This window comes from Plecotus auritus (assembly GCF_963455305.1).
Source record: "Plecotus auritus genome assembly, chromosome: 13".
In the NCBI taxonomy this organism is placed as follows: Eukaryota; Metazoa; Chordata; class Mammalia; order Chiroptera; family Vespertilionidae; genus Plecotus; species Plecotus auritus.
Window position 1 is genome coordinate 28,162,173 of NC_137779.1, and position 19,029 is coordinate 28,181,201.

The window sequence follows — 19,029 nt, forward strand, 5'->3', positions numbered from 1 at the left end:
GAGTTCTGGATTCGAGTCCTCACCCCACCAGGAGGTTCCTGGGTCCCTTAGGCTGTTCCTTCCCCTCGCCTGGGCCTTCGATGCCATTTACGAAGCACAGGGATGGAACAGAGCTGTGCTTCGGGGTGTCTTAGAATGGCTGCATCCTGCAACCCCGCAGAACTCGGATCCAGGCCTGGCTCCGCTGTTTTCGCTTGTGAAAACTTTTAAGGGATTTGAGAATTCAAAGCAGACAAGTATTCGGGCTATTTTGGAAGCCAGCATTAGCAACTGTTAAGAGGAGTTAGAGTGGTTTGTCCCGTGGATGGAATTTTCCATGGAAAAATCATTTTAAATATTTTCTTTATAAATTGGCACTCACTAGCTAACTTCTCTCTTTTCCTTTTTCCAGACTTGCTCCGTCTCTACGTTGCAGCCCACGTGACGTTGGTCCATTAGATCATGTTGCTGTCTTGCTTAAAACTCATCGATGGCCTGGCCAGCGTGGCTCAGTGGTTGTGTCGAACCAGGTCCCGGTTCGGTTCCCAGTCAAGGCACATGCCCGGGTTTTGGGCTTGATCCCCAGTGTGGGGCATGCACGAGGCAGCCAATCAATAATTCTCTCTCATCATTGATGTGTCCATCTATCTTGCCCTCTCCCTTTCTCTCTGAAATCAATAAAAATATATTCTTGAAAAAAAAAACACAACACCTCATTGATGGATACCCCATGCTCAACATGACCTCCTACAGTGCTTTGCACATAGCACATGATTGATTATTGAATTGAATTTTATTTCCAAGCTACCGTGGCCTAAGAAGAGGCCGTGGAAAAGGTTGTTAGAATTGTATCTAAAATGAAAGTCAAAAGGTTATGAAGGAGCCCCAGCTGGTTTGGCTCAGTGAATAGAGTGTCGGCCTGGGGACTGAAGGGTCCCGGCCGGGTTTGATTCTGGTCAAGGGCACATGCCCAGGTTGTGGGATTTCAGAGAGGAAGGGAGAGGGAGAGAGAGATAGAAACATCATCAATGATGAGAGAGAATCATTGATCGGCTGTCTCTTACACGCCCCCCTACTGGGGATCAAGCCCACAACCGGGCATGTGCCCTTGACCGGAATCGAACCTGGGACCCTTCATTCCGCAGGCTGACGCTCTATCCGCTGAGCCAAACCAGTTAGGGCAATAAAAATATATTTTAAAAAAACCCGCAGCCAGGAGCTAGAGCCAAATGCACCTCTTTCCAAAAGAGAGAAAAAGCATTGAAAAACCACCCGCAATGCCTAAGCAGGGCTGAGGACAATACTGCCAAAGGCATGTGAGGTGTGTGGGACCCTGGAGCCTGGCTGTGTGACCTCAGGCAAGGCCCCCCTCCCTGTGAGCCTCCCTTCCTCCGCTATATAATAGGGGGCTGGTCTAAATCAGCTCCTGGGGCCCTTTTACTCGGTCTACGTGTCTCCCTCCCAAGACATGGGTGGTTTCTCTTGTTCCGTCTCCAAGGCCAACTCCCCGAAAACGTCCAGTGTGACATCGATTTAACATAAACAGCGGTGCGCTCCGACTCCCAAATACCCCAAAAGGAGCCCCAGATGGGCTATTTTTATCCTTTTAAGACACATACGCACTCCAGCCCCCTCCACCCCCACCCCTGAGAGTCTGTCCAGTCTGATGTTCTATAAGAAGACAAGAGCTCCAGTGAAGGGTGCTAATTAAACAGCTTTGACTGTGGGCAGGAGAGAGGCCGGAGAAAACCTCCGCTCGGGCATGATGTCACCGCAATGGTGCGTTTCTCATGACCCAAGAATGTGAGTGTGTTTGCACTGCACGTTGAAGTCCATGATGCAAGCGCAGCCTGGTAAACAGGCCCCAGACAGGCAGGCCCTGCGAGGCCTGGCGGGGGCCCAGGCCGTGCTTAACTCCTTCCTGGCAGAACTGGCTGGTGGGCCTCCAAGATTTGGCCAAGGCACCTTCTCAACTCAGCCCCCGCACCCCGCGTCTCTCGCAGGCAGGGTCCTTTGGGGTCGGGAGGGGTGTGGGAATTTGGAGCCTCTGGGGAGACCTGTACTCCCACACACCTGCACCTTTTGCTTGCTCTAGGGAAGTGGCCGGCAAACGGCGGCTCGCGAGCCACACGCGGCTCTTTGGCCCCTTGAGTGTGGCTTTTCCACAAAATACCACGTGCGGGTACAGTGCAATTGAAACTTCGTGGCCCGTGCGCAGAAGTCAGTTTTCGGCTCTCCAAAGAAATTTCAATCGTTGTCCTGTTGCTATTTGGCTCTGTTGACTGATGAGTTTGCCGACCACTGCTCTAGGGCCTTGCATAGGTGACACCTCTGCCCCCAGTCTCAGTTTTTTCATCTGTACAATGGGGAGAGGAACCAGCCTCGATCCTTGATCGTCAGGTCCCCAGTCCAGAAAACCTAGATAACCAAGGGCTTTTCTCTATATTCGAAGAAACACACTTGGAGGCAAAACCTGACCTGGACATGGACTGAGGCTATGGAGGACCTTTAGTCCACTTAGAGGCGATACTCACACTCCTCACTACAGCAATAGTCATATGTTTGATTGGAGATGGGTGGGCCCAGACCCCACGGGATCACCTTTTAACACCCACCCCCCCCCCCCCAAGATCCTGAATTCTGAAACCCATCCAGTCCCAGAGAGTTGATCAGGGGCTGAGGGACGGGGCTTAGCTCTGACCCTACTGTGTCCCAAGCAGCCAGCTCAACGCCTGGCACACAGCAGGCACCCAAGCAATAGTCGTTAAATTAACAGCTGAAGTTATTCATCCCCCATCAATGCCATGGGTGACTATATGGGGAAACTGAGGCCTGGGCCTCTGAACTGGCCTGCCCTGTATCCTTTCCCACAGAGGGAGTTCTGACTTTCCCCAAAAAAGGTAGCTGCTCACATTTGCCTGCCGGCCGCTCACAAACAGCCTAGTGACCCCCCTCCAGCATTCCAGGGCGGCTTCCTCCCCGGCTGGCTGGTTCGCGGGCATCTACCGAGTTTTCTTTGGCAAAAGGTTCAGATGATTAAAAAGGAGGGGGGCATGCAGAAAGCTAAGGGTCAGGAAGGAGTGGTCCAGGGGCAGAGTGGGGGCTGAGGGGTGTCTGGGGAAGATGGGATCTGTTGGCCGGCCTGAGATTATGGACCAGATTCTAGGATCCTTCCGAGGACTGTGAATGTGTGCGTCAGGCCCTGCTTTCAACCGAGGGCTGGAGACTTATCCAGACCCGTGTGGAGCTGCCAGGGTGGAAAAGGTCTCCCCAGTATGGTCTGACCTACCCCCAACTGCTGTGGGACCCCACGTAACTCCTTTTGACTCTCCAGGTCTTAGCCTGTTGGAGAACCCAGCACAGTGGAGCAGAGCTGAGGTTAGAGACACAGACTTGAGTCCAAGCCCAGACTCTTCCTCCTGGCTGAGTGGTGAGTTAGGGCAGGTCACTTTTTCTCTCTGAGCCTCAGCTGCCTCATCCGCAAGATGGCACTGAGTTACAGGGATGCTGTTCTGATGAGCGGCACTTGGAGAAGGAACGTTGGGCACTCTCCCCCGTGGCCTGGGTAAGCCTCCTGATCTGATGTGCAATGACCATTTCATTGTCTCCGCTCTCCGTGTGTCCTTTGGACCGTCCCTTCAGGCAGTCTTCCCCCCTGTAATGAAGATAAGGCCTCACCAGGACTGCAGTAAGGACAAGACTTGGCCATGGATATTGGGTGAATAATTCTCTCCTGGTGCCTGGTCTGCAATCCTAAAGGAGCTTCTAGTCTGGAAGGAGAGACCATATGGAAAGTGCCTGGCACAGGTAGATGCCCACAGGATGGAAGGAAGGATGGATGGATGGATGGATGGATGGATGGATGGATGGATGGATGGATAAATGGATGAATGGATGGATGGATGGATAAGTGGATGGATGGATAAATGAATGGATGGATGGATAAATGGATGGATGGATGGATAAATGGATGGATGGATAGATGGATGGATGGATGGATGGATGGATGGATGGATGGATAAATGGATGGATGGATAAATGGATGGATGGATGGATGGGTGGATGGATGGATAGATGGATGGATGAATGGATGGATGGATGGATGGATGGATGGATGGATGGATAAATGGATGGATGGATGGATGGATGGATAAATGGATGGATGGATAAATGGATGGATGGATGGATGGATAAATGGGTGGATGGATGGATGGATGGATAAATGGATGGATGGATGGATGGATGGATGGATGGATAAATGGATGAATGGATAGATGGATGAAATAAATGGCTTACTCCAGGCCATATAGTTGGGAAGTAACTTTTCCTGATACCTCACAATGGGCCCTGAAGATTGCAGAAGAGCTGGTTTGAGAGAGAGAGGCACTCCACATGGAGGGGACTGCATGAGCAAGGCTTGGGGTTAGGAATTGTTGTGGCTTGGATAAGACACTGATCCCATATCTTCTCTTTCAGTAACTTGCTCAACAAGACTCTGTGAGGAGGGGATCTGAATGGAGGCTCTCCCAGAGTTCTCTGGGGCAGAGCCAGGAGGTTGTGTAGGGAGAGGGCCCCAAGCCCAGGTGAGCAGGCAGGAGCAAGCCCAGACTGCAGGTCGGGCCTCAGAGGGACTGGTCTGGCCATATTTGGTTTTCAAGGAACTTGGAGAGTTCTTGCTGGCCCTGTTGCCCACACACAGGAGTGAGGCCACCCACAGTTACTGAGTCAGGCAGGCAGCTGGGGTCGGAGCAGAGGCCCCACAATGGGGTGACTATCACACAACTGTTCAGAGCCTGGCCTCTACAATTAAGAAGATAAGGGTCCACCCAAGCCGGTTTGGCTCAGTGGATAAAGCATCAGCCTGCGGAGCGAAGGGTCCCGGGTTCGATTCCGGTCAAGGGCACGCACGTACCTTGGTTGCAGGCTCCTCCCCAGCCCGGGCCCTGGTTGGGGGGTGCGTGCAGGAGGCAACCAATCAATGTGCTCCTCTCACATCCATGTTTCTCTGTCTTTCCCTCTCTCTTCCACTCTCCCTAAAAATCAATGGAAAAATATCCTTGGGTGAGAATGAACCAAAATAAATAAATAAATAAATAAACCAAATATTAAAAAAAGAAGAAGAAGAATCAAGTGATTGGATAAGCTGTAACAAACAGTTCCACATCAGATCCTCTCCGCATGACAGGCAGGAGACCAGAACGGCTTTCTAAACCCATTAGTTCATCTCCATCGTTTCAGGAGGCGCCTCCGGCCCTCCCAGGAGCCAGGAGCTATGTGGGGAGCCGGGCCAGGGCCCTGGCCCAAGGAATCATTACCTGGTCAGAACTTGCCAGACTCAGGGATTTCACATCCCAGGAAAGCGTTCTTTCCAAATGGAACACACAATTGCCAGCATTTTGTAATCTGTCAAAGTACATTTAAAAAAATAATAATAAAGCACTACTTTCTACTGTCAGCATAAAATGTAATAAGGACTAATCTCCGAATTAACCAACTTTTAAAAAAGTACCTTTATAGCCCTGGCTGGGTGGCTCAGGTGGTTGGAGTGTGGCCCAGTACACCGAAAAGGTTGCGGTTCAATCCCCCCCCCCACCCCCGTTGGGGAGTGTATGGGAGGCAGCCAATCGATGTTTCTCTCTCACATGGATGTTTCTTTCTCTCTCTCAATCCCATCCTCTCTCTATATATAAAAGTCAATAAAAACACGCCCTAGCTGGTTTGGCTCAGTGGATAGAGCGTCAGCCTGTGGACTGAAGGGTCCCAGGTTCGATTCCAGTCAAGGGCACATGCCCGGGTTGTGGGCTCGATCCCCAGTGTGGGGCGTGTAGGAGGCAGCCAATCAATGATTCTCTCTCACCATTGGTGTTTCTGTCTCTCCCTCTCCCTTCCTCTATGAAATAAATAAAAATATTTAAAAAAATAAAATCAAAAGTCAATAAAAACGTATCCTCAGGTGAGGATTTAGACTAAAAAGTTTCCTTTATAAGTCACTCACCACATTGTCCTAGTTTTCTCACTAACCCCGGGCCAGGGAGAACTGTATCTAGAACAGGCAATCTCCGGACGAGCAGGAGAGATAAAACATTTATGCAAATAACTCAGAGTAGCCATATTCATTTAGTGTCTTGGGGTTGAGAGACGCATAAAACTATTTTGGCTACCTTAATAGCTACAGTCTATCAATAAGATTTATTGCTGGTAATATTAACACTGATTCCTTGGTTAAGGTGTCTGCTGGGTTTCTCCGTTGTAAAGGGTCTCTTTGTAATTAGTAAGTACCTTGTGGGGTGATACTTAAGGCGATGCAAAAATACAGATTTCTCATGATTTCTGGTTCTTTTGAAAAGGGCCATCACATTCTCCTTTTATTCCATAAACATCAAAGTGTTCACCCACTATGTGCCCAATACTGGTCTAACGTGCATGGCTTGGCAATGATCTTGCTGGATCTTAGGACCCTTATCTGCAAAATGAATATAATTATATCTGATGCCCTAGGCGGTTTGGCTCAGTGCATAGAGCATGGACCTGCGGACTAAAGGGTCCTGGGTTCGATTCTGGTCAAGGCCACATACCTTGGTTGCAGGCTCAATTCCGGCCCTGGTCAGGGTACGTATGGGAGGCAACCAATCGATGTCTCTCTCTTACATCGGTGTTTCTCTCTCTCTGTCTACCCCCCTCCCTTCCACTCTCTCTAAAACTCAATGAAACCATTTCCTGGGGTGAGGATTAACTAACTAACTAAATATACACATATTAGTCTTAACAATAATAATCACGGTTCTATCTGACCACTCAGGGCTGCTGAGGAGAAAGGAGGACCGAGCTGGTGAGCACGTTCTGCTAACTGGGCTCATCGTTCTCCTTCCAAAGTGCCCGGCTCTGTCCTAACCTCCACCTCTTGGCAGTCTCCGTTTCTGTCCTGCCCGAACCCATGCCTGCAGCCTTCTGTCTGTCCTCACCTGCCAGACTCCCCTTCCCCATTGGCCAAGCCTTGCTTGTGACATCACTGACTACATTTTGGAGACACTGGGCAAGCCTTGGAGCCACTGACCATTTCCTCCGGAGACTATCCTGCAATTTGGGGAGCTGCCTTGAGGTGCCAAGGGATGCCTGGCCCCTGTGGGTGGCAGGCAGGAGATGCCTTCTCCCGCAGCAGAAACAAGGGGGAGAAATAGGCATTGCCTTCCTCCAGTAATGTTTTGGCCCTAAAAAGGAAACTCTTGAAACCCAGAGAGTGCTGAACAAGCCCAGACGGATACTTGTGTCCGAATGAGTGACCTAACATGGTCATACTTTAAGTTAACAATTTCAAAATGGGCTCTAACCGGTTTGGCTCAGTGGCTAGAGTGTCGGCCTGCGGACCAAAGGGTCCCGGGTTTGATTCCCATCAAGGGCACGTACCTCGGTTGCAGGATCCTCCCCGGCCTGGGCCCTGGTCAGGGCTCGTGCAGGAGGCAACCCATCGATGTGTTTCTCTCACATCAATGTTTCTCCCTGTCTCTTCCACTCTCTCTAGAAATCAATGGGAAAATATCCTCGGGTGAGGATTAACAACAAAAAGTGAAAAGATGAGCCATGGCCGGTTTGGCTCAGTGGATAGAGCGTCGGCCTGCGGACTCAAGGGTCCCAGGCTCGATTCTGGTCAAGGGCATGTACCTTGGTTGCGGGCACATCCCCAGTAGGAGGTGTGAAGGAGGCAGCTGATTGATGTTTCTCTCTCATTAATGTTTCTAACTCTCTTTCTCTCTCCCTTCCTCTCTGTAAAAAATCAATAAAATATATATAAAAAAAAAAAAAAGTGAAAAGATGAGCTTGCCCCTGACCCAACCTCCTAACCCAGTGGTCAGCAAACCGCGGCTCGCGAGCCACATGCGGCTCTTTGGCCCCTTGAGTGTGGCTCTTCCACAAAATACCACGTGCGGGCGCGCACGTACAGTGCGATTGAAACTTCGTGGCCCATGTGCAGAAGTCGGTTTTCGGCTCTCAAAAGAAATTTCCATCGTTGTCCTGTTGATATTTGGCTCTGTTGACTAATGAGTTTGCCGACCACTGTCCTCACCCAACAGCACTTTTAGTTTGAGAACCGGATTTTAGTGAACTCAGAGGAAGGTACAAGTTAAATCTCCTTCAATAACTCGGAAGAGGCTTTCAAACCTTACCCTGGGGGTTTCTCACTGCCCTCTCTCCGTATTTTCCCAGAAACAAACCCAAGGTTCCTTTTTTTATTTTTTAAATATATTTTTAATTGATATTTTACAGAGAGGAAGGGAGAGGGATAGAGAGCTAGAAACATCGATGAGAGAGAAACATCGATCAGCTGCCTCCTGCGCACCCCCTACTGGGGATGTGCCCGCAACCAAGGTACATGCCCTTGACCGGAATCGAACCCGGGACCCTTCAGTCCGCAGGCCGACGCTCTATCCACTGAGCCAAACCGGTTTCGGCCCAAGGTTCCTTTTGACTGTCAGTCCCTTGCTCTCCTCCCAGCCCCTCAGCTGTCTTGTGCACCAATTAGCTGGTGACTAATTGCTCCTTAATTGTGAACTGGCTGGCCCATTCCCAGCTCCCACCCACACGGGCTGGCATGTGCATCCTCCAGGGAGAGGAACTGTGTGAGTCCCGAGCTGCTCGGGTCCCACGGCTGTGGGTTGAACCTCTAGGATCCAGGTCTTGTTCTAGGCCCCGAGGACTCGGTCGGCGGTGAGCGAGACAGACTCGGTCCTTGCCTTCTCAGAGCTCACATCTCGCAGGAGCCGAACAGCGACAAGGAAATAATTTCAGATAATAACGGGTATGGAAATAAATAAAAAAGGTAACATAGTACTGCTTGGTGCTTCAGATAGGTGCGCTGGGAAGGCCTCTCTGTGGAGGTGACGTTGGAGTTGAGACAGGAATGGTAATCAGGACCCAGCAAGAGTGAAGGTGAGGAGGCAGAGTGGTCCAAGCAGAGAGCAAGGCAAGAGCAAAGGCTGGGGGGAGAAGAGAGGGGCGGGGAGGAGAGGGGAGGGGGACCCAGCATGGCCTGAGAAGCACTCATTGCATCCATTTAGCCCCCAGGGATTCAGGAGTCAGATATCAGGTTAAAAAGTTGGAGCAAGCCAAAACCGGTTTGGCTCAGTGGATGGAGCGTCGGCCTGCGGACTGGGGGGTCCTGGGTTCGATTCCGGTCAAGGGCATGTGACTTGGTTGCGGGCACATCCCCGGTGGGGGGTGTGCAGGGGGCAGCTGATCGATGTTTCTCTCTCATCGATGTTTCTGACTATCTATCCCTCTTCCTTCCTCTCTGTAAAAAATCAATAAAATAGCCCTAACCTGTTTGGCTCAGTGGATAGAGCGTCGGCCTGCGGACTGAAGGGTCCCGGGTTCGATTCCGGTCAAGGGCATGTACCTTGATTCCGGACACATCCCCAGTGGGGGGTGTGCAGGAGGCAGCTGATCGATGTTTCTCATTGATGTTTCTAGCTATCTATCCCTCTCCCTTCCTCTCTGTAAAAAAATCAATAAAATATATTTAAAAAAAAATCAATAAAATATATTTAAAAAAAAAAAAAAAGTTGGAGCAAAACATCCCTCACTCTCGGAGTTGGTAGAGACTGGGGGTGGGGTGTACTCCTCCTGGACCTGCCCTCAGAAGGAGGAATTATTCATCTGATTAAGTCAGATTCCAGGATCCTGATTGGTCCTTGGTGGTAATGAGGGTGCTGTTTCTTCAAGGTCTCAAACTGCACAGTCCCACCGTGGGGGTGGAGGGGGGCGGGGCTTAGGGAGGAACCCGGCTTAGGGAGGGTCCCCTTCAGAGGAAGCGACTGCCCTGGAAGAAACCAGACCAGGGGTGGGCAAACTTTTTGACTCGAGGGCCACAATGGGTTCTTAAACTGGACCGGAGGGCCGGAACAAAAGCATGGATGGAGTGTTTGTGTGAACTAATAAAAATTCAAAGTAAAGGAGCGGAGGGGAGAGCAAGAGAACCGGATAGAACAGCCGGATCCGGCCCGCGGGCCGTAGTTTGCCCAAGGCTGATTCAGACCCAGGTTTGAGACCCCAGGGAAACACAAATTCGGATTGCCACGTGAAATTTCCTGATTTTTAGATGTTAACGACAAAGTCAAAAAGATGTTTTTAAACAAAAACATATATTTTATTGATTTCAGAGAGGAAGGGAGAGAGAGAGAGAGAGAGAGAGAGAGAGAGAGAGAGAGAGAGAGAAACATCAATGATGAGAGAGAACCATTGATCGGCCCACCTCTTCTAGATAAATCTGGAATCCTAGCCTCCCAGGGAAGGGGCACAACCATCTGGATCTTGCTCTAACCTTTGGAAGAACAGGTTAGAGATCTTTCCAGAAACCTGAGGCTAGAGAACATCTGCTGCTTCAAGACCAGAGAAGCTGTGACTGCAGTGACCTGGGGCTGGCCTGCCCACATCAGATGGCCCAGGAGGTCTATGGCGCTGTGTGACCCAGACATCGCTCACATTCCCCCCCCCCCCCCCCCCCCCCCCCCCCGCTGCGGCCCGCAGTATCAGGATGCAAAGTGTACAGAGATAAGAGCTCAGCCTCAGGGACCGAAGCTGTGGGCCCAAATCCTGACTCCCTTGCTGATGGCCCAGGGCAAGTTCCTTCCCCACTCTGGGCCTCACATTTCTCATCTATAAAACGGTGTAAGAAAAAAGCAGTCCCACCCCCACCCAGGGGCTGCTGTGACAACTGAATGAGTGAGTGCTTGATCTGAATGCATGCTGTAAATGACCCCAGCGTGGGCTGAGTAGCTGGACAGGTGGCATTAGCATCATCTCAACCCAAAACCCCATTTGTTATGTGTGTTCATCCTCACCCGAGGATATTTTTCCATTGGTTTTTAGGGAGAGTGGGAGAGAGAGGGAGAGACAGAGAGAAACATCGATGTGAGAGAAACATCGATGTCTCTTGTATGAGCTCTGACCAGGGTCCCGGCCAGGGAGGAGCCTGCAACCGAGGTACGTGCCCTTGACTGGAATCGAACCTGGGACCCTTTGGTCCGCAGGCCAGTGCTCTGTCCACTGAGCCAAACCTGCTAGGGCCAAAGCCCATTTTACAGAGGAGAAAACAGAGGCTTGAGCCAGTGATGCGACTTGCCAAGGCCACACAGCTAAGGAGCAGTGATGTCACCAGCATGCTCAGTTTGTCTGATTCCAGAAGCCCCAGGCTTAACCTCTCTACAGTTAGAGGGTTCTGGGTTCGAGTCTCAACTCTGCCCCTTGCAGCCACAGGAGCTGGAGCTATTCCCTCATGTAAATACATGACAATCTGCCCATGATGACTTATGTATTTTCCTCAAATGGGAAAATACACAGGCAGTGCCTAGCACAGTGCCCAGGATGGACATGTATGTGCCCAGCAATCGAGGCTGCCATAATCCTCAGAGGCAAGTTGCTTAACTCTCTCTGCCTCAGTTTCTCTATCCATCAAATGGGGCTAATAGCAGTCTCATCTCATGGGGGTGGTCGTAAGGAATAAATGAGTTACTGTGGGCTAAGCCTTAGCACAATGCTTGCCCTTACTATTATTATTTTTTTTTCCAGAGAGGAAGGGAGAGGGAGAGACAGATAGAAACATCAGTGGTGAGAGAGAATCATTGATTGGCCGCCCCCTGCATGCCCCCCACTGGGGATGAAGCCCGCAACTGGAATCAAACCCAGGACCTTTCCGTCTGCAGGCCGATGCTCTATCCACTGAGCCAAACCGGCTAGGGCACTTGGTATTATTTTTAAAGTTCTGAAACCTGTGGTAGGCCAGCATGAGACTACGGGGGACCCCAGTCCCCCCGCACTGACTGGCCGCAGCTCCAGGCATTGCCCTTGCTGCCATTCAGCTATTATTAGGCCCAGAGTCCTCATCTTAAATCCAGATGGGGAGCCGGGGGGGGGGGGGGGGGGGGGGGGCAGGGCCGGGCCGGGCTGGTGGAGGGCTGGGAACACTGCTGGAAGGCTGGTTTGGGTTTGGGCCCCACCCTGTCTGCAGCCGGTCCAAGCTGCCACGTCTGCACTTGGCTCTGAGGTCTGCACCAAGCCCTCCTCCCACCATGGCCGCCTCCTCTGAGAAGGTTAGCTGTGTTTCCCCAGCCTCAGCACTTTTCTTCCCGCCCCAGGGAGGCCAGGCCTGTGTGGAAACTCTGAACCGGACACTGCTCGCCTCTGCAGCCTGCACAGGGGCCCTGCCCTCTCCTGTCTACTGGGGAAAGGGCCCACGCAACTGGGTTCAAGTCCCAGCCCTGCCGGCAACACGCTGTGTCAACTTGAACAAGTGACATTTCCTCTCTGAGCCCTTTTTTTAAAAAAATATATTTTATTGATATTCTACAGAGAGGAAGGGAGAGGGATAGAGAGTTAGAAACATCGATGAGAGAAACATCAATCAGCTGCCTCCTGCACACCTCCCACTGGGGATGTGCCCGCAACCAAGGTACATGCCCTTGACTGGAATCGAACCCGGGACCCTTCAGTCCACAGGCCGACGCTCTATCCACTGAGCCAAACCGGTTTCAGCTCTCTGAGAGCTTTCTTTCCCTTTTTTTCCCTCTTTCTTTCTTTCTTTCTTTCTTTCTTTCTTTCTTTCTCTCTCTCTCTCTCTCTTTTTCTTTCTTTCTTTCTTTCTTTTTTTTAAATTTTTTTTTTAAAATATATTTTATTGATTTTTTACAGAGAGGAAGGTAGAGGGATAGAGAGTTAGAAACATCAATGAGAGAGAAACATTGATCAGCTGCCTCCTGCACACCTCCCACTGGGGATGTGCCCGCAACCAAGGTACATGCCCTTGACCGGAATCGAACCTGGGACCTTTCAGTCCGCAGGCTGACGCTCTATCTACTGAGCCAAACCGGTTTCGGCTCTTTCTTTCTTTCTTAATTGATTTCAGAGAGGAAGGGGGAGGGAGAGAGAGAGAGAGAAACTTCAGTGATAAGAGAGAATCATTGATCGACTGCCTCCTGTATGCGCCCAACTGGGGATCGAGCCTGCAACCTGGGCATGTGCCCTGAACAGGAATTGAACCGTGACTTCGCGGTTCACAGGGCGACGCTCAACTACTGAGCCCCTGTGGCCGGGCTGAGCCTTTTCTTTTATCTGTAAAATGGATATAATCTTAGCACCTGCCTCACAGGGCTGAGTGAGTGAATGGCACATAGCAGGCACTCCGTATGTGCCAGTTATTGTCCTTTCATGCTTGAGTGTGCTGGGTCCTGAGGGGGAAACAAGGGATTTAGGAAACTGGGGATCTGGAGTGGCTCCACCCCTACTTCTGTGCGACCTGAAGCCTGTGCCCGAGAAGGCAGGGACTCGGAGTACCTATTCGGACCACAAAGTGGGCACCTAGGGCTCGATGGTGCCAAGATCCCGCCCCTGTGCTCACAGGTAGATAAGAAATACGACAAGGCCCCATGCGGGAAGAGATCCCAAATGGTAGAGGGCAAGGTACCGTGGTTAAGGGTTCCGGGTTCGAATTCTGCTGGCGTGGCTTGGTTTCTCTGAGCCTATCCTACCTTACAGGGCTCACACTGTGAGGGTTCGGATGATCTGGAGTCAAGTTCCAACCCAATGGACAGCAATTACGCGGGGCCCCTGCCATGAGCCCAGCAGACATCAGGCATCAGGGAACCCCCAGAAGTCAGAAAAAATCCGGGCCAGCCCAACCCTGTCCTATGTCCAAGAGGCTGGTCTTCTGGGGTTCATCACAGCTCCGTGGGCGTCTCAAGCCCTCTAAGGTCTTCTTCCCGGGGCCCCCTTGCCTCCACGTTTCCTGCATTGAAGAGTCACTCTGGCCTTGGCTGAGTAGCTCAGTTGGTTTGTCCCAATACGCCAAGGTTGCGGGTTCCATTCCTGGTCAGGGCACATACAAGAACCAACCAATAGCCCTAACCGGTTTGGCTCAGTGGATAGAGCGTCAGCCTGCGGACTGAAGGGTCCCAGGTTCGATTCCGGTCAAGGGCATGTACCTTGGTTGTGGGCACATCCTTAGTAGGGGGTGTGCAGGAGGCAGCTGATCGATGTTTCTCTCTCATCAATGTTTCTAACTCTATCCTTCTCCCTTCCTCTCTGTAAAAAATCAATAAAATATATATTTTTAAAAAGAACCAACCAATAAATGCATAAGCAAGTGGAATAACAAATGGTGGTTTCTCTCTCTCTCTTAAAAAAAATAAAAAAATCAATAGTCATTCCTCTCCCATCCCTCAGCACATGGGGCCAGGCCCCTTCTCCTCCCCCAAGGCCGGAAGTTTATCTGGCACTGTCACTCAGAGAACACAGCAGCTGGATGACATCACGGAGGAGACGGCCTTGCCAAACTGGTTTTCCAAACAGGTCTCCAGCCCCACTCCTGGGGCTGCTGGCCCTGACTTTAGGGGCCTCCCATTCTTCCTATGACGAGGAAGGCCAAAGCGCATGGACCCAGCCAACCCCAATAAGAACCATTCCTTCTCCTCTAGAGACCCCATGCTCCCGCCTCACCTAGCGGAGTTTTCCCCAACAAAGTCCTCACGGTCCTGCCTCCCTTCCTTTGCTCATGCTGTTCCCTTCTCCATGCTGCCGCTCCCCATCCCCTCAGATGCCAAACAGCACGTGAGGGCTTTGCTCTTGACACCATTTGGACTCCACACACCACATCTCCCCCTTCTGCCACTAGGCTACGAGACCCCAACAGCAGGACCAACCTGGACCCACTTCTGGCCCCTCAAATCCTCCCAGGGCCCAGCAGCCGCCGGACTCCCTCACAGGCCCAAGGTCTTGGCCTTGACTGACCTCACAGCCACTTGAGAGCATATCCCAAGGTGGGGTCTCCCAGACAGCCCGGGAATTCTTTAAAAATATATTTTTATTGATTTCAGAGAGGAAGGGAGAGGGAGAGAGTGATAGAAACATCAATGATGAGAGAGAATCATTCATCGGCTGCCTCCTGCACGCCCCCTACTGGGGATCCAGCCTGCAACCCCGGCATATGCCCTGACCCGGAATTGAACCCGGGACCCTTCAGTCCGCAGGCCAATGCTCTATTCACTGAGCCAAACCAGTTAGGGCTTTTTTTTTTTTTTTTTTTTTTTAATTATTGATTTCAGAGAGGAAGGGAGAGGGAGAGAGAGATAGAAACATCAATGATGAGAGAGAATCATTCATCGGCTGCCTCCTACACGCCCCACACTGGGGATCGAGCCCGCAACCCAGGCATGTGCCCTGACCGGGAATCGAACCCTGACCGCCTGGTTCATAGGTCAACGCTCAACCACTGAGCCACGCCGGCCAGGCCAGTCTTGGAATTTTAAGGTGTCTAGTCTGGCAGGAACAGACTTAGAGCGTTGAGGCCACAATTGTCTCATTGTGAAGATGAGGCAACTGGGGTTTCCAGAGGACCAATACTTAGCCTAGGGTGGAGCCAGGGCTAAGATTTGTCACCCCTCCTGAGTCCTGACCCCAGGCCTGGGCTTTCCCTGAAGAATCCTGGCTGTAGAAAATGGTGGGGGAGGGTAGAGCTCACAGGGTGATTCAGGGATTTGGCACTGCCAGCCTGGTACAATATTTATTCCCAAACTCAGGCGCTGGAGCAAAATATTACCCTTGGCCCCCTGAGCTGCTCCAGCTACTCCCCCACTCTGCCAAGTCCTAGGTTGGACCTGGAGGAATCCAGACCTTTCCTGTTACACCCCCTAGCCACGGGAGGGCCCGACGTGGGCCAGTCCAATTCCCCCATTTTACAGATGGACAGACTGAGGCCCAGGCCTCCCCCATGCCCATAAGATATGTTCACCCTGCTCACCCGGTATTCAGGGCACGTCACAGATAGAACCACCCCATCTCCATTTTCTGCTCCATCTATGGCCCATCGCTCCTCCCTTTCCCATTTACAAACCTCCCGGCTTCTACTCACGCTGTTTCTCTGTCCCAAATGCCCTTCCATGCCTTTTCCCCTCTATTCTGTGGGGTGGGTTTCTTTTCATCCTTCCTCGAGGATCAGTTTGCACATCACCTCCTCCGAGGAGTCTTCCGGGATTCCCCTTATCCTAGAGGCAGCAAGGTGGAGGAAAGGGACTTGGACATGGGCAGAATGCCACTCAAGTTTGAATGAATGCCATTACCAGGCCAAGGTGCCCTCACCTCCCAGAGCTTCTTCAGCTTCCTCCTCTGTAGAATCCGGGTCAACTTGCAAGAGGGCAAACCCTGTGTCTGACACGCAGCGAATGCTCAGTAAACGCCAGGACCCTCCTCTCAGGATGTTTACGCGTCCCGAGCTGAGGCTGACGCTTCCCCAGCCGCGCAGGGAACTGCCCTTTGATCTTTATTTCACCATCCTGCCCCACCCCTTGCAGGGAGGAAAGGAATAGGCAGGCAGGTAGGAGGACCCCAGCCCGGAGGGCTTAAGGTACCAAGAATTCTTGAACTTGTGTCAGACCCAACAAGTCCGGACTCAGACTCACCTGTGCGGTTCCTCCCAGCTCCGCGGGGGGCGGAGCTAGCAGGAAGCAGGCCATTCATTAGAGCCTGGAGCTGCCACTCAGGCAGGGCGGAGAATCCCAGGTAGCCTAGAGGTGTTCCCCGCCCCAAGGGGCTGTGCCAACGGGCGTGCGTGCGAGGTTTGAAGTAGGACTGAGTTGGCCTTGGGGGGCGCTGACTCATTCTACCAGGATAAGATGGCATCTGGGTCACGTAGGGAGGGTCTAGACGGGGCCTGCCCGGGGGGAGGGGGCCTGGCAGTATTGCCTCCAAATTGGTCTGCTTGCTCCTCCTCCTGTGTGACCTGAACCAGTCTACTCCCTTCTCAGCACCTTGGTTTTCCCATGGGTAAAAAGGAGCCACCTGGCAAGGATGTGGGATGGAATAGGGTACCTTGAAAAGAGTATCCGAGTGGATACTGGACCTCTCTAAATACGGGTGAGGTGGGGTGGGGGTGTGGGTAGTCACAGAGGATCTGAACGGTGGGGTAGAGAGAATCTGCTGGGGGCAACGAGCCCATTTCCCCACAGATTCTGGATCAAGAGGTGCTGGTATGAATCACAGTTCCACTACCTACGAGCTGTTGTTCTCAACTGTGAAATGGGACAGTAACCCTGGTAGCTGTGGGATTTTTATGCCTGGTACCTGGCAAGTACAAAATAAATGAGTTGATGCCCGGTTGGCATGGCTCAGTGGTTGAGCATCATCGACCTATGAACCAGGAGGTCACAGTTGGATTCTCGGTCAGGGCACATGCCTGGGTTGCAGGCTCGTGAAGGAGGCAGCCAATCAATGATTCTCTCTCATCACTGATGTTTCTATCTCTCTCTCTCCCTTTCCCTTCCTCTCTGAAATCAATAAAAAATATATATATTTTTTAAATAAACAAAAAATAAAATAAATGAGTTGAGCTTCCGGTCTTAGGTGCTTCAGGAGCCGCGGACTTGGGTGCAGATATGGCCAAGTCTAAGAACCACACCACACATAACCAGTCCCAAAAATGGCACAGAGAGAGGGCATCGAGAAAGCCCAGTCACAAAGATGCGAATCTCTTAAGCGGGTAGACCCCAAGTTCCCTGAGGAACATGTGCTTTGCCAAGAAGCACAACAAGAAGGGCCTGAAGAAGTTGCAGGCCAACAACGCCAAGGCCAGGAGCGCATGAGCAGAGGCTATCAAGGGCCTCGTCAAGCCCAAGATCCCAAAGGGCGGCCGCTGTGAGCTCAGTGGACTTGCCTACATGGCTCACCCCTTGCCCGCACCGCCAAGGGTCTCAGGCTCTGAAGGCCAAAGGCCAAAGCCAAGGCCGAAACCAAGCCCCAGGCTGTGGGTGTGGCTGCAGCTCAGGCTCAGAGATGTGAGGACAGAAGGACAGATGTGATGCCTGGGCTGCTGTCTGCATGGAGGTGGTGTCCTCCTGTGCTATTTGTACACATAAACCTGAGGCAGGATCTGCCTAAAATAAATAAAAATAAGCCCTGGCCGGTTTGGCTCAGTGGATAGAGCGTCAGCCTGCGGACTGAAGGGTCCCAGGTTCGATTCTGGTCAAGGGCATGTACCTTGGTTGTGGGCACATCCCCAGTAGGGGGTGTGCAGGAGGCAGCTGATCGATGTTTCTCTCTCATCGATGTTTCTAACTCTCTATCCCTCTCCCTTCCTCTCTGTAAAAAATCAATAAAATATATATTTTAAAAAATCAATAAATAAAATAAATGAGGTGATACTAGTATTGTTTTTATTTGACAGACAGGACTCCAGACCCCACCTCCCAGGCTCCAACGCCTTTTGGTCTCCATGGAGACCTGTGGGAGGCTCCCGGCCTCCCGCAAGGGCGATGGAGCGGCTTTCCCCAGTGGGTCTGCGCTCTTTGGATCCCTGGCTGACTCCTTGTGTTGTCTTGGGCATGTTGGCTTTCTCTGGGCCTCAATTTCCTCCATTTGTTGAATGAGAGTCTGAACTCCATATTCCCAGTTTTTAGGATCCAACATTGAAAGAGGCCGATCCTGGGGGGCTTGGAAGGGAGAAGCATGGCCGATGAGGGCAATGTCTGCGCAAAGATGTGTCGGCCGAGAGAGGGTTGCTGTGTGACTGATCCTGCTCCATCTGCGGCGGTCCCTGAGATGCGCCAACCTAGAGTCAAGATGCCGCCGATTCCGCAGTCGCTCCTCGGAGGTGGCCCCGACCAGGTGTCCCCGAAAGCAGCCTGGGGGCGGCGGCCAAACCCAGCCACTGACTCGAGGAGGAGGCGGAGTCCAGGGAGGGGACGTGGTCTCAGGAACAAAGAGGAGGGCTGTCCTGAAGGCTCCGCGACGCGGGCGATCCCGAGCCACTTACCCCGGCGTTGGGCGCGCTCCTGGACTTGGGCGCAAAATTGCGTCCTCCTGCCGATGCCCACGCGACCAGCCCGGGCCTCGGAGGCAGTGGTCCGCCGACTACAACACCCTACGATTCTGGCCCGCGAGGGGCGTGGCCGTCAAATTGAATTTCCCCAATGGGGCACGAGGGTGGGCGGGACCCTCCCCAGGGTTGGCTGGCGCGGCGGGGCAAGGCGGGGCTGGCCGGGCTGCTGGCACGGCTGGACAGACAGCCCTTCC